Source organism: Cyprinodon tularosa, unplaced genomic scaffold, assembly GCF_016077235.1.
Source record: "Cyprinodon tularosa strain WSP-4 unplaced genomic scaffold, ASM1607723v1 ctg262, whole genome shotgun sequence".
NCBI classification, from domain to species: Eukaryota; Metazoa; Chordata; class Actinopteri; order Cyprinodontiformes; family Cyprinodontidae; genus Cyprinodon; species Cyprinodon tularosa.
The window spans coordinates 811,506-827,021 of record NW_024038966.1 but is presented as its reverse complement, the minus strand read 5'-3'; the positions used below and the strand labels follow the sequence as shown (position 1 = coordinate 827,021).

At 38.5% G+C, this 15,516-nt stretch overlaps 1 long non-coding RNA gene across 1 annotated transcript; it reads right to left on the bottom strand.

The window, feature by feature from the left end:
• Nucleotides 1–7,824: 7,824 nt before the first annotated feature.
• Nucleotides 7,825–8,552, bottom strand: LOC119786006. The gene is made up of 3 exons (XR_005281128.1): nt 8,416–8,552; nt 8,263–8,299; nt 7,825–8,134 (listed from the first exon to the last, which is right to left on the bottom strand). It is a non-coding gene; the product is annotated as an uncharacterized LOC119786006 (long non-coding RNA).
• Nucleotides 8,553–15,516: the final 6,964 nt, after the last annotated feature.

Sequence of the window (15,516 nt, the reverse complement as noted above, 5' to 3'; positions counted from 1 at the left end):
TCAGGTGGATCATCTAAATAAGTGGTCTTCCAAATTGTCAATCATTCTGGTGATATATTAATATATGTTCTACGAGCTCCTTAGCCCAGTAAACTAGCCCCGCCCGCCAGCTGCCAAAATAATTTTTCCCTGCGAGTGGTCTAGCCTCCATCAATTCCCCAGGCCCTAGAACTGGCGGGCCAATTACAACGCAGAGATGAGTTTTGAATTTCTGGATGCAAAGCGGGCAGGGTTTTGAGGGCAGGACAACAAAGCTGCACGACGTTGGAGAAAGCACAACAAGGAAGATGGCAACAACTATTGAACAGTTCTCGTTTGACTCAGCTTTAGAATCAGTTTTGGAAGGATTAGACTTTGGGTTTTCGCTGAAACCTGAGCAGGAAGAGGCTCTACGCTCATTCATTTTTGAAAAGGACGTATTCGCCGTTTTATTGACAGGCTGTTTGTTTACACTCCCCCACCAGCTTTCTGTCACGCTTACTACGTCACAATCAGTTGTGCTCATTGGTCACAGCGTTGACCAGTAGACACAGACATGGTTTGAAAAACAACGGATTGTTCTCATCAACAATCTTCCAATGTCATAGTGGGAGATTTTAACATCCATGCTGACATTGAAGGCGATAGCTTAAGAGCAGCCTTTAATGCTATCTTAGACACTATTGGCTTTGTTCAAAATGTGAATAGTCCCACGCATTCTCATCTTCATACTTTGGATCTTGTGCTGACATACGGCATAGAATGTGAAGAAATAACAGTATTTCCTCACAACCCTGTCCTCTCTGACCACTTTCTAATAACCTTCAGGATTACTTTAACAGAGTTCTCCTCCCCCAAAAGAAGGTTCAATTTTAGTAGATCTTTATCAGATAGTGCAGTTATAAATTTTAAAGAATCTGCTTCACTTTCTCTCTGCTCTGTGTCACTGAGCAGTGCTGCAGAGTGCAAAAGCTTAGCTTATTCCCCTTCACAGGTTGATGATTTTGTTGATGGGGTTGCTAGTTCTCTGCGTATTGCCTTAGACAACGCAGCTCCTTTGAAAATGAAAACCGTTAAAAATAGAAAGCTTGCTCCTTGGTTTAATGCAGAGCTGCGTACTTTGAAGCAAAATGCTAGGAAACTGGAGAGAATATATCGCTCCACAGGCCTGCGAGAGTCCTTCCTAGTCTGGAAAAATGGTTTACTGCTGTATAAGAGGACCCTTTGTAAAGCAAGAGCAGCATACTTCTCCTCATTAATAGAGGAGAATAAGAATAATCCTAGATTTCTTTTTAATACAGTTGCCAAACTCACCCAGAGCCATAGCTCTGTTGAACCGTCCATTCCACCTGCTCTTAGCAGCAATGATTTTATGGGATTCTTTATAAATAAGATTGATCTTATTAAAAATAAGATCATAAGCACTCCTCTATCCGCGATTGTACCTGAGGTAGTCATGGAATCTGAACCGGGTTTAGACTGCTTTGATCCAGTTGAACTCTCTGAATTAGCAAAATTATTGTCTTCATCTAAGCCTTCAACTTGTATGTTAGATCCAGTTCCAACCAGGTTATTTAAGGAGGTATTCCCTTTGATCTCCTCCTCCATTTTAGATGTGATTAATCTATCTCTGTTACAGGGATATGTACCTAAAGCTTTTAAGATTGCTGTAATTAAACCTCTGCTTAAGAAACCGTCTCTTGACCCAGATGACTTGGTCAATTATAGACCTATATCCAATCTTCCTTTCTTATCCAAAATTCTTGAGAAAGTAGTTGCCAAACAAGTTTGCGATCACTTCCACCATAATGAACTTTTTGAAGAGTTTCAGTCTGGCTTTAGAGCTCATCATAGCACTGAAACAGCTCTGGTGAAAGTCACTAATGATATTCTCATGGCCTCAGATAATGGACTTGTATCTGTGCTCGTCCTGTTGGATCTTAGTGCTGCATTTGATACAGTTGACCATAATATTCTTTTAGAAAGACTTGAATATTTTGTTGGAATTAAAGGAACAGCACTAGACTGGTTTAAATCTTATCTATCTGATCGAATTCAGTTTGTTCATGTTAATGATAGATCTTCAACACGCTCAAAGGTTACCTGTGGAGTACCACAGGGATCAGTGCTAGGACCAATTCTCTTTACTTTATACATGCTCCCAATTGGTAGAATTATTAGACAGCATGGGATTAATTTCCACTGTTATGCTGATGATACCCAGCTATATCTGTCTATAAATCCAGATGAAGCTAACCCATTACATAGATTACAGACATGTCTTGAAGACATAAAAACCTGGATGACTCTCAACTTTCTGCTTCTGAATGCAGACAAAACAGAAGTTATAGTCTTTGGACCAGAGTCTCTGAAAAAGAAACTGATTAGCCAGTCACTTCATTTGGATGGGATTAAACTGATTTCAGATAATAAAGTAAAAAATCTTGGTGTTATTTTTGATCAGGACCTGTCATTTAAATCCCATATCAAAGAGGTTTCTAGAATTTCCTTCTTTCATCTGAGGAACATTGAAAAAATTAGAAATATCCTGTCCAGGGGTGATGCTGAGAAACTAGTCCATGCATTTGTTACTTCAAGGCTGGACTATTGTAATTCTTTACTATCAGGAAGTCCACAAACTGTAGTTAAAAGCCTTCAGCTGATCCAAAATGCTGCAGCCAGAGTTCTAATGAAAATAAAAAAGAGAGATCATATCTCTCCTATCCTGGCTTCTCTTCATTGGCTTCCTGTTAAATCAAGAATAGAATTTAAAATCCTCCTTCTCACATATAAAGCCTTAAATGGCCAAGCTCCATCTTATATCAGAGATCTGATTGTTCCTTATGTTCCTAACAGAGCACTTCGCTCTCAATCTGCAGGTTTACTAGTGGTTCCTAGAATTTCTAAAAGTAGAATGGGAGGCAGATCTTTTAGTTATCAGGCTCCTCTCCTGTGGAACCAACTACCAGTTTTAGTCCGTGAGGCAGACACCCTGTCTACTTTTAAGGCTAGGCTTAAAACTTTCATTTTTGATAAAGCTTATAGTTAGGGTGGCTCAGGTTATCCTGAGCTATCTCTATAGTTATGCTGCTATAGGCTTAGACTTTTGGAGGACATAGGGACCCCCATTTCATCATTCTGCTTCATTCTCTCTCTGTTCTCCTATTCTGCAGAATCTGTTAGTTCAATCTCTAACCTTCTGCTCTCTCTGCTTTTCCTCAGAGTAGCTTTGCCTCGTCTGTTCCTGTTTGGCTGTGACGTCATCCTGGAAAAAAAACATCAGCTGTGCTGCTTCTATCAACACCCTTGTTAATAGATGTTGGAGATCGGCCTGTTTTCCAGTGTGGTCCTGTTTCTCTGACCGTGACTGAGTGGATGTGCTCTCTTCGTCCTCTGGCATGGGAGCTGCCTTGGAGCTCGTCTGCCTGGCTGTGTGTTTCCTGGACGGGGCCGCCTTTTACAGCTGCTTTTTGTATCTCTGCTTCTGTCTCCTTGAACCCCAGTCGGCCTCAGCAGATGGCCGCTCACACTGAGCCTGGTTCTGCTGGAGGTTTCTTCCTGTTAAAAGGGAGTTTTTCCTCTCCACTGTCGCTACAAGCATGCTTAGTGTGAGGGATTGTATTTGAGTCAATGAGTCAATGCAATCAACTGGTTTTCCTTAGATAGAAAACTTTGTATCAATTTGACTGTATGATCTGGTTGAACTGTAAAGTGCCTTGAGATGACATGTGTTGTGAATTTGGCGCTATATAAATAAACTGAATTGAATTGAATTGAAATGTCTCATTCATCGGGGCCAGACTAAATAACACATTTAATCTCACATTTAGGCTACGTTCACACTGCAGGCCTTGATGCTAAATTCCGATTTTTTTTTGTGAAATCCGATTTTTTCGAGTTGCAGTTCATATTTTCAAATATATGCGACTTGTATTTGATCTCCTGTGTGAACAGCAGTCATACAAGTGTCCCGCTTGCGCAGTAGAGAACGCATTGATGTCACAGACCAGCGTGCTCTTTTTTTCCGAAAGTAAACATGGATGGTAGTGCCGGCACGCATTTAGTGGTCTTTTCCAACCATAAAAACTCAATCTTTTCAATATGGTTAAACATAAATACTGCTCCCCGCATCATCATTTGCCATGGTTGTTGTTTTTCTTGCCGCTTCTGCATAGCAAGACACAGAATAGTGACCTTTGTCGGGTATTAATGACGTTCAGGTCGGATGAATGCAACCTGGCCGTTCAGACACAGGTCGCATTTGAAAAGATCAAATTCGTATCGGATTCAGGACCACATAGCCAAGTGGCCTTGGTCAGATTGGAAAAAATCGGATCTGTGTTGTTCACACGGCCATGAAAAGATCAGATCCAGGTCACATATGGGCAAAAAAAATCGGATTTGGGTCACTTCAGGCTGCAGTGTGAACGTAGCCTTAGTCTGGTTTATCAGGCTACAAGGCTACTCTTCTCATTAATTATCTTTTTGTCCGTGTACGCCTTTCAGGCGTATATGTGTGGTGAGCTATGGTTTCACAGAGTCATTGAAGCTCACCTTTCTCACCACAGTTGTTTGAAAATGGCCAAGGGTCGTAAGAGAAAAAGTGACTACAAAGGGTATGAGAAGAAAAGAAAGGCCTCAGATGAGGCAGATATATCCCAGAATGCTTTGCGTGGAGAGCTATCCTCGCAAAGCTTTTATGGAATATGCTGTCACAGCAGCCTGCTGTCTCCATAGGCTGCTGCTACCCGACAGCAGCGACTAATGACAAAGATGGCATAAGCACGATGCAGTGAAGAAGGAGTTACGTGACAAACGGGGAGCAAAAAGTAGTTATAATCTGTCCAGACGGTCAGTTAACTGAGTTTGCTAAAAAGTCCACTATATAGTCCCCTCTGTATGTGGACACAGTAAGCTTGTATGAGCTATAAGAACAGCACATTTTAAACGGGGCATGCACTAGGAGTAATGGGCTAATGCCAGCTTTCGCACACTCATTGTGCGAAAGCACACTCTGTGCATAAAAAATGACAATAAAATGTATGTAAATCTATGTCATAATTAGAGTATAAAAAATAGTTTTTATCACTTTCAGCAAAGTTGGGATTTTGCAAACATATCCTTAGTATCTGGTAGAGCTGAAGAAGAATTTCCAGTGCTGTTTTTGAGATAAGACAAAGACAGTGAAGGGAAGCAGTGGAAGAAGCAATATGATCACACTGTATCTATCAATATTTTTATCTGAACTCTTGTTGTGGACTGTCTGATAGGAAAGACTTACAATAGTCCAGCATTGAAGTATCAACCGTATGGACGAGTTTCTCAGCATCACCCCTGCCTGGACAGGATATTTATCTTTTAGGTGTTACTCCCGAGTTGAAAAAGGGAAATTCTGGAAATTTTTCTAATATCAAATCTAAATAAAAAGCAACAATCAAAAACAGCATAGAAGCCCTTTACGTCTTTTTCCCAGCATTATTTAATGCAATCAAGATGAAATGTCTGACTAAGCAGTTAAAAACTTCAGGCTGGCCAGAAAAAAAAAAAAAGTATATGTATATTCCTGCAAATTAGAATTATTTAGTAATCCCAAACAACCTGAAATTAAACATTTTTAGTTTGGCCCACGTCAAACAGCAAGAAGTAACGTAGCATGTACATATCAGGCTTCATTTGTCCATGTTTACATGCACATATGAGGTTTGGGGTCATTTTTTATTAAGTAGAAAGGAAGAAAGTGTAAGGCTGAAAATGCATGGGCTTGTTACAATATATTAGGTGTGATATGGGCATTATGCGCTTTGATTTATTGGCGTCATAGCTTCAATACAATATAAACAGATATTGAATCCATCAGCAGGACGTATGGTCGCCCACGGCTCTGCAGGGGATGGGTTAAATGCAGAGGTAAATTTATCCAATGTGAGATCAAAACTGATTCAAGGAAAATATTTAGAGATGTTTCTCAGAGCTCATACCACAGCACAGATATATTTAAAACATTTTGTTCTAACTTTGAAAGTTCTGTTACGATGACTTTTGATCATCCTTTATCCAAAACACTTTCTGTTCTTAAAAATATGAAAAACCAGAACCCTTCATTTTGTCTCTCCTCGGTGGGCTAGTAAACATGCTGATGCGAGTGATTTTATTTTGAAGTTTCGAACATTCAACATCCGGGCCCGTGGTGACGTTTTGTGAAGCACGTACTTCAATTCCCACTCAACCGCACTTAGCGGGTGAGTCGAAAGCTTAAGCTGTGCCTCGATTGGCTGAAAACTGGGAAGTGGCCAATAGTATCAATTTGATTGGTTAAAACCATGTCAGTTAATATCATTAGAAGGTAGTTGTTTATTTTTGTAGTAGGTTGGCTGTATTATCGTATAATACATTTAAATTTCTCTTTGAGTAGTAATGAAACCATTAAAAGAGTTTACGTTTTTAAAACAGTCGTGCGAGTTTTGCTTCGGCGGAAATAAATAGAGAGACAGCAAGCGCGATTTGTGGCACTGGCAGGTCGCTCTTGAACTTCCGGTGGCAGGTCGGACTGCCACGGCGTATTACTGGCAGCTGCCAGTAGTTGTGGCAGCTGCCACTAGGCTGCCACAACTACTGTCAGCTGCCACAACTACGGAGACTGGCTGCCAGACCGGTTTAAACCGTTTCGGGGGCTGCCGGCGCCGTTTTTCGGCAAAAAACTTAGTTAACGTGACTCTATAGGTGGATTTATTTTTTTTTTTTTATTACGATCTTAGTTAACGTGACTCTATAGGTGGATTTTTTTTTTTATTACGATCTTATTGTTTAATAAAATGTGTGAAGCCTTTCATAAAGTCCTAGAGGTAATTCGTCTGAAAATAAGTGGGAATTTACAGCTGTCACATCAGGGTGACAGTCTTCACTGACACCTGCCAGTAGTTGTGGCAGCTGCCACAACTACGGAGACTGGCTTCCAGCTGCCACAACTACGGAGACTGGCTTCCAGACCGGTTTAAACCGTTTCGGGGGCTGCCGGCGCCGTTTTTCGGCAAAAAACTTAGTTAACGTGACTCTATAGGTGGATTTTTGTTTTGAAATGATGATGTTATTGTTTAATAAACTGTGTCAAGCCTTTCATAAAGTCCTAGAGGTAATTCGTCTGAAAATAAGTGGGAATTGACAGCTGTCACATCAGGGTGACAGTCTTCACTGACACCTGCCAGTAGTTGTGGCAGCTGCCACAACTACTGGCAGCTGCCACAACTACGGAGACTGGCTTCCAGACCGGTTTAAACCGTTTTGGGGGCTGCCGGCGCCGTTTTTCGGCAAACAAAACTTAGTTAAGGTAACTCTAGGTGGATTTTTTTTTAAAATTACGATCTTATTGTTTAATAAACTGTGTGAACCTTTCATAAAGTCCTAGAGGTAATTCGTCTGAAAATAAGTGGAAATTGACAGCTGCCACTGGAACCTGACACTAGGTGTCCCTGGCCACTTGTCTGTGAAATACTCTTTTAAAACCATGATATTGCTTATTAATATGTGTAAAACCTTTAATGGTGTGGCTGCATTTACTTTGGAAGCCATAGCGTAAATAGTGCTATCTATGTATTTAATGTGCTGTAAGGAAAGAGGCATTCCACACACTGCTGATGTGTTACACAGAATAGTTAGTATGACATACATAGCCATACTGAAAGCACCTGGCCATGAGGGTGTCAGAGAACACTGGGAGTTGACATCGTTCCACATAATACTGGAGGGTGAAAATGAGGTTAGGTCGTAGTAATTGTAATTCTATGGTGATGATTAGTATGTGTCTCTCCTTAAATCTATCTAAAATCCAGATAGGCTGCAGCAATAAAGATATATGGTTACTTGTAAAAGTCTTTATTTACAGAAGTTATTCAAATCTTGCAAAAACTTTTAGTTTTTTTACATCCACAATGTACAAACAGAACTTTTCATAATCCTCCTTCTTTTCAAAAACAAAAGTAAAATGCTCTGCTGGAGAATATTCATGATAGTCTTCATCCCATGTCTTGAGGGCCTCGAGAGCTTCTGCTTGTTCTAGCTTGTCCATATCCAGAACAACAGGAAGTGTTATTCTTCCACTAAATTTTTGTTCTCTGCACCAGTCAGCTGCAGCCTGACTATCGACAATGAACGGGCTTCCCTGCAGAAAATGATAGATTAGTTACAGATTGCTAATTTAGCCTACATCAAGGGATCATGTTTCCTTTTACATTTGACAAAAACAGATTACATTCAAATAGCTATGTAGTTTAACCCTTTTCTGTTAACCTTTTCTGTGGCTTCTTCTTCCTGGGATTCTGAAAGTCTGGAAATAAATGAACAAAAAGAGAGAGGGGGGGGGGGGGGGGGGGGGGGTGAGCCAGTACTGTATCCTTTAATGAATGCAGTATATGTAGTTGTGCACACGCAGTTGTTATTTACCCCTCATTTTCCTTCACGGTATTCATGAGCATCATCTCGGCTTGGTAGCGGCAAAGGTTGTTGTTTCGCAGCCACTGGATGACAACCTAAAAAGATACAAATAATGTACAGCAGTTGTAAAATACTAAATCAGTCAGATTTCCATGTTCAAATGTTTTATTTTTTTATAATGGATACTCTTATTATCACACAATTTTAGCATTGCTTATTATTCCCTAACACCATTTACATATGATGCATCATTTAAGTTAAGGGCATTGCATCAGGACAAATATTTTTATGGGTGACCACTGTGATATTTGTCAATTGTCTATTTACATTTCTTTTGTTTTTAAAGTTTGTTTTGGTTATGCAGACAAGAAATCACCTGGCAGTGTTGGAAGCCATTGTAAAATTGGTACCTATTTTTACAAAAGGACTCAAGAGGGAGACATTGTTCAAGTTCAGTTGTTATTAAAGTTGTTGCTGTCACTGAAATATTACATTTTTTGTGCCAAGTTATTTTTGGCAATGTTTTCTGCTTTGTTGTGTTATCACTCCATCGTATGATCTGTTCAGTTTTCTCCATCCCAATCAAATCAGCATTTGTTGTCGTAGGAGGATGTATCAAAAAGTATCCTCTGTCAAATACGTAAAAGAAAAACAACATTTATAAGTTTTAATGTATTGCTAATATTTTAAGATGAGCAATAATATCTTACTCGATCAATATTGAGTAAAATAAATGGATAAATTCCTTTTTCTGAATAAAATAAATTGTTGGACTGAGTTAACTATTACTGACTAAGTTGTTTGTAGTTGTTCTTGGCTACTAAAACCTGTAAATATATGGTCTGGCTGTTAAAACCACTTACCTGCCTTGGGTTTTCAAGGATAACAAACCAATTTCTATGCTTAGTGTATTTTGATGAAACTTTAAAATAGGGTCAGAGTTACCGCATATCTGGCAACCATTTACTGTTGATACCACAGACACGTATACGTAGACGCCCCGTCCTCAGGTGAGAGGCGTGCCGACAGAGCGGCCTTCTTAGGTCAGACCAATCCCCCCCTCTCCCACTCCGCAATAAACTAGAAATTTAAAACTTTTTTCCTGGGTTAAAACTATATGAAAATGGATATAAACAGCAAGCAAAAACATTCAAAGAAGTTATTGTTGTTGGTTTGAAAGCTCAGAATTAGATGAGAGATCGAAAAAATTAACAAAACATATGACTTTATTGAAATGTACAATTTTTAATCATGTATATGCGTAATACCATGTCTATCTTTGTTTAAGAGGCAAAAAATATATCGGCATGAAAACAGGTATTTCTTTACAAATTTATTTACACATTGTGTAAACAGCAGGGCGTCATTATTAGTCATTTAGCAATAGCCCAGAGTTTAACATTTGAATCCGTGTATCATTCGTTCTTTCTATTTTCAATTGTCAATCAAAAAACAAAAAATAAAAAATTGACTGGTTATTTTGTTTTTTGTTTTTTATGGTTAAACCAAAAACGAAAAAAGGATTTGTTTTTAATCCGTGTATCATTCGTTCTTTCTATTTTCAATTGTCAATCAAAAAACAAAAAATAAAAAATTGACTGGTTATTTTGTTTTTTGTTTTTTATGGTTAAACCAAAAACGAAAAAAGGATTTGTTTTTCATATATCAATTCTAAGCTCAGATCAAGAATACGAAATGGAAAAACGCAGAATTTGATTTTAATATTTAATCGGTACAGTTTACGTGACCCGGAAATAGCTCTTTGCGAGGCAGTGGGGTGATGAAGTGGCTACCATGGCGACGCTAGAACGCTGTTTGTTGTTGCTAGTTAAAAGTACAGTGCACAGAAAAGTTTCAAGAAAAAAGTTATACCTGGAAAATCCTGCTGATTTTCTCCGTTGTCATGTCCTCCTCCTTAAGAGTCACACGCTTGGATCCTCGACCGTAACTGTCCATGGCTGATAGGTCCGACTGCCTTATCTGGTGCAGCTTGATCGAACGTGGTGGGGGTAAGCATAGATATCCATAATAAAGCCTTTATTATGGATATCTATGGGGGTAAGCCAATTGTTTTTTTTAGCTAAAGCTCCACCAAACTTCCGGGTCACGTAAACTGTACCGATTAAATATTAAAATCAAACTCTGCGTTGCTGTCCGTTTTTCCATTTCGTATTCTAGATCTGAGCTTAGAATTGATATATGAAAAACAAATCCTTTTTTCGTTTTTGGTTTAACCATAAAAAACAAAAAACAAAATAACCAGTCAATTTTTTATTTTTTGTTTTTTGATTGACAATTGAAAATAGAAAGAACGAATGATACACGGATTGTTTTTAATCTGTGTATCATTCGTTCTTTCTATTTTCAATTGCCAATCAAAAAACAAAAAATCAAAAATTGACTGGTTATTTTGTTTTTTGTTTTTTATCGTTAAACCAAAAACGAAAAAAGGATTGGTTTTTAATCCGTGTATCATTCGTTCTTTCTATTTTCAATTGTCAATCCAAAAACAAAAAATAAAAAATTGACTGGTTATTTTGTTTTTTGTTTTTTATGGTTAAACCAAAAACGAAAAAAGGATTTGTTTTTCATATTTCAATTTTAAGCTCAGATCAAGAATACGAAATGGAAAAACGGACAGCAACGCAGAATTTGATTTTAATATTTAATCGGTACAGTTTACGTGACCCGGAAGTTTGGTGGAGCTTTAGCTAAAAAAAACAATTGGCTTACCCCCACCACGTTCGATCAAGCTGCACCAGATAAGGCAGTCGGACCTATCAGCCATGGACAGTTACGCTCGAGGATCCAAGCGTGTGACTCTTAAGGAGGAGGACATGACAATGGAGAAAATCAGCAGGATTTTCCAGGTATAACTTTTTTCTTGAAACTTTTCTGTGCACTGTACTTTTAACTAGCAACAACAAACAGCGTTCTAGCGTCGCCATGGTAGCCACTTCATCACCCCACTGCCGCGCAAAGAGCTATTTCCGGGTCACGTAAACTGTACCGATTAAATATTAAAATCAAATTCTGCGTTGCTGTCCGTTTTTAATCCGTGCATCATTCGTTCTTTCTATTTTCAATTGTCAATCAAAAAACAAAAAATAAAACATTGACTGGTTATTTTGTTTTTTGTTTTTTATGGTTAAACCAAAAACGAAAAAAGGATTTGTTTTTCATATATCAATTCTAAGCTCAGATCAAGAATACGAAATGGAAAAACGCAGAATTTGATTTTAATATTTAATCGGTGCAGTTTACGTGACCCGGAAATAGCTCTTTGCGAGGCAGTGGGGTGATGAAGTGGCTACCATGGCGACGCTAGAACGCTGTTTGTTGTTGCTAGTTAAAAGTACAGTGCACAGAAAAGTTTCAAGAAAAAAGTTATACCTGGAAAATCCTGCTGATTTTCTCCGTTGTCATGTCCTCCTCCTTAAGAGTCACACGCTTGGATCCTCGACCGTAACTGTCCATGGCTGATAGGTCCGACTGCCTTATCTGGTGCAACTTGATCGAACGTGGTGGGGGTAAGCATAGATATCCATAATAAAGCCTTTATTATGGATATCTATGGGGGTAAGCCAATTGTTTTTTTTTAGCTAAAGCTCCACCAAACTTCCGGGTCACGTAAACTGTACCGATTAAATATTAAAATCAAATTCTGCGTTGCTGTCCGTTTTTCCATTTCGTATTCTTGATCTGAGCTTAGAATTGATATATGAAAAACAAATCCTTTTTTCGTTTTTGGTTTAACCATAAAAAACAAAATAACCAGTCAATTTTTTATTTTTTGATTGACAATTGAAAATAGAAAGAACGAATGATACACGGATTGTTTTTCATATATCAATTCTAAGCTCAGATCAAGAATACGAAATGGAAAAACGCAGAATTTGATTTTAATATTTAATCGGTACAGTTTACGTGACCCGGAAATAGCTCTTTGCGAGGCAGTGGGGTGATGAAGTGGCTACCATGGCGACACTAGAACGCTGTTTGTTGTTGCTAGTTAAAAGTACAGTGCACAGAAAAGTTTCAAGAAAAAAGTTATACCTGGAAAATCCTGCTGATTTTCTCCGTTGTCATGTCCTCCTCCTTAAGAGTCACACGCTTGGATCCTCGACCGTAACTGTCCATGGCTGATAGGTCCGACTGCCTTATCTGGTGCAGCTTGATCGAACGTGGTGGGGGTAAGCATAGATATCCATAATAAAGCCTTTATTATGGATATCTATGGGGGTAAGCCAATTGTTTTTTTTAGCTAAAGCTCCACCAAACTTCCGGGTCACGTAAACTGTACCGATTAAATATTAAAATCAAACTCTGCGTTGCTGTCCGTTTTTCCATTTCGTATTCTAGATCTGAGCTTAGAATTGATATATGAAAAACAAATCCTTTTTTCGTTTTTGGTTTAACCATAAAAAACAAAATAACCAGTCAATTTTTTATTTTTTGTTTTTTGATTGACAATTGAAAATAGAAAGAACGAATGATACACGGATTCATTTGGCACTAGGATGTCTTCATTCCAATTCTGAAAGTGCTTGAAAAATAACAAAATTAAAATATTGTTTGTACAAGCATGTATTTTATTAGTGTCATTTATTCCCAAATTGCCTTTGAAAATGCCCTAACAGGCTATTACACGTTCAGATATGAAATTATAAAATACATAATTAATTTGTGATTAATCTTGCAATTAACTATCAACATTATGTGATTTATTGCAATTAAAAAATGATCTTTTTACAGCCCTAATATAAATACATGTCTTGTGTCCTTCACATTTGTTAATTTTGTTTTTATTGTAAAGAGTATTAATAAGTTTTCTTCCCGAAGCGGTTAAAGTAAACTAATACCCACTCCCGAGTTCAGACAGTAGATGGCGCAAAAGCAATAATGTAACCTACTGGATCTAGATATTTACCTGAGAGAGCACCTGCTAACTAACCAAGAAATTAATGAGAACGTGTGGCAGCATAATTGTCAAAAAAGCAGTTTTTCATATTTAGGCCCGAACATTAAACAGAATCAAGAGTAGATGACGAGACGAACAGCAATGGTAATGTTACAGTACGAACTTTGGTGGATGATGAAGATTTGCAGGCATGCGTCACAAGACTAGAGGAAGCCGCAGCCGATTTCTCCACCCTCCCGACCGGGCCAGTTTGGAGGCTGTCTCGAGTCAAGCATGCAGGCCATATAACCTTGTTGTTACGTTCATAAAGCACTAAAAATCTCTCTCTCTCTCTCTCTCTCTCTCTCTCTCTCTCTCTCTCTCTCATATATACAATATATACATATATATATTATACATATATATACAACGACTGGCAACTACTACCAGGCTGCCAGCATAAACTGGCAGGACAGCCAAACTTTCACCCTGTCGTGGCAGCTGTCAATTTCCACTTATTTTAAGACGAATTACGTCGTTCCATCAAATAAATATGACTTTATGAAAGGCTTGACACAGTTTATTAAACAATAACATCATCATTTCAAAACAAAAATCCACCTTGAGTCACGCTAACTAAGCTTTTTTGCCGAAAACCGGCACTGGCAGCCCCCAAAACGGTTTAAACCGGTCTGGAAGCCAGTCTCCGTAGTTGTGGCAGCTGCCACAACTACTGGCAGGTGTCAGTGAAGACTGTCACCCTGATGTGACAGCTGTCAATTTCCACTTATTTTCAGACGAATTACGTCGTTCCATTAAATAAATATGACTTTATGAAAGGCTTGAAACATTTTATTAAACAATAAGATCGTAATAAAAAAAAAAAAATCCACCTATAGAGTCACGTTAACTAAGTTTTTTGCTGAAAAACGGCGCCGGCTGCCCCCGAAACGGTTTAAACCGGTCTGGAAGCCAGTCTCCGTAGTTGTGGCAGCTGCCACAACTACTGGCAGGTGTCAGTGAAGACTGTCACCCTGATGTGACAGTTGTCAATTTCCACTTATTTTCAGACGAATTACCTCTAAGACTTTATGAAAGGCTTGACACATTTTATTAAACAATAAGATCGTAATTAAAAAAAAAAAAATCCACCTATAGAGTCACGTTAACTAAGATCGTAATAAAAAAAAAAAAAAAAAAATCCACCAATAGAGTCACGTTAACTAAGTTTTTTGCCGAAAAACGGCGCCGGCAGCCCCAGAAACGGTTTAAACCGGTCTGGCAGCCAGTCTCCGTAGTTGTGGCAGCTGCCAGTAGTTGTGGCAGCCTAGTGGCAGCTGCCACAACTACTGGCAGCTGCCAGTAATACGCCGTGGCAGTCCGACCTGCCACCGGAAGTTCCAGAGCGACCTGCCAGTGCCACAAATCGCGCTCGGCTCTGCTGAATAAATAGAGACCAAGCAGGGTCTCTGCCTCCCTCTAGTGGCACGATGATAACATAACAATGACCAGGTATCCAGGTTCAGCAATGATAAATATGTCTAAGGTTTAAAAGGCATTTAAAGTGATTTTTAAAGATAAAAAAAATATAGAAGTAACAGAATATTATGTATTTCCCATTAACTGTAGTCAATAATTTCAACGGGGACCATTAAAGCTGTTAATTCAGTTTATTATCAAAGCAATGTCCAATTCAAAGTCAAGGAAATCATAACAAAGATCACATTATATTAAAGATGTAAAAAAAAAAAAAAAAGAGAGAGAGAGAGAAGAAAAATCTAAAGAATAAATTTTAAAGTTTACTCAGCTTAACTCTGCGTTGTTTCCCCCCCTAGATTAATGTAGGGCAAACTAGGGAAGGCAACTCATGTGTTTCCAGTTAAAGAACTGTAAGGCATATATAAACCTAAAAAATAGAAAGTTCTATACCTTCCAAAAAAGTTAAAAAACAATCCACTGTACTTTGTTTTCAAGTTTTTAAAGACGTTTCACTTACCATCCAGGAAGCTTTTTCAATTATAGAAGCTTCCTGGATGGGAAGTGAAAGATCTTCAAACTGGGAAACAAAGTCCACTGCTGTTTTTTTTTTTTACTTTTTTGAAATGACTATGACCTGGATGACTGAGAATCTTCACCAGCGCAGCTCTATACCATTTTCTTTCCACTTTGTAAAACCAGCACACTGACACACACACAAAAAAACAAAAAAC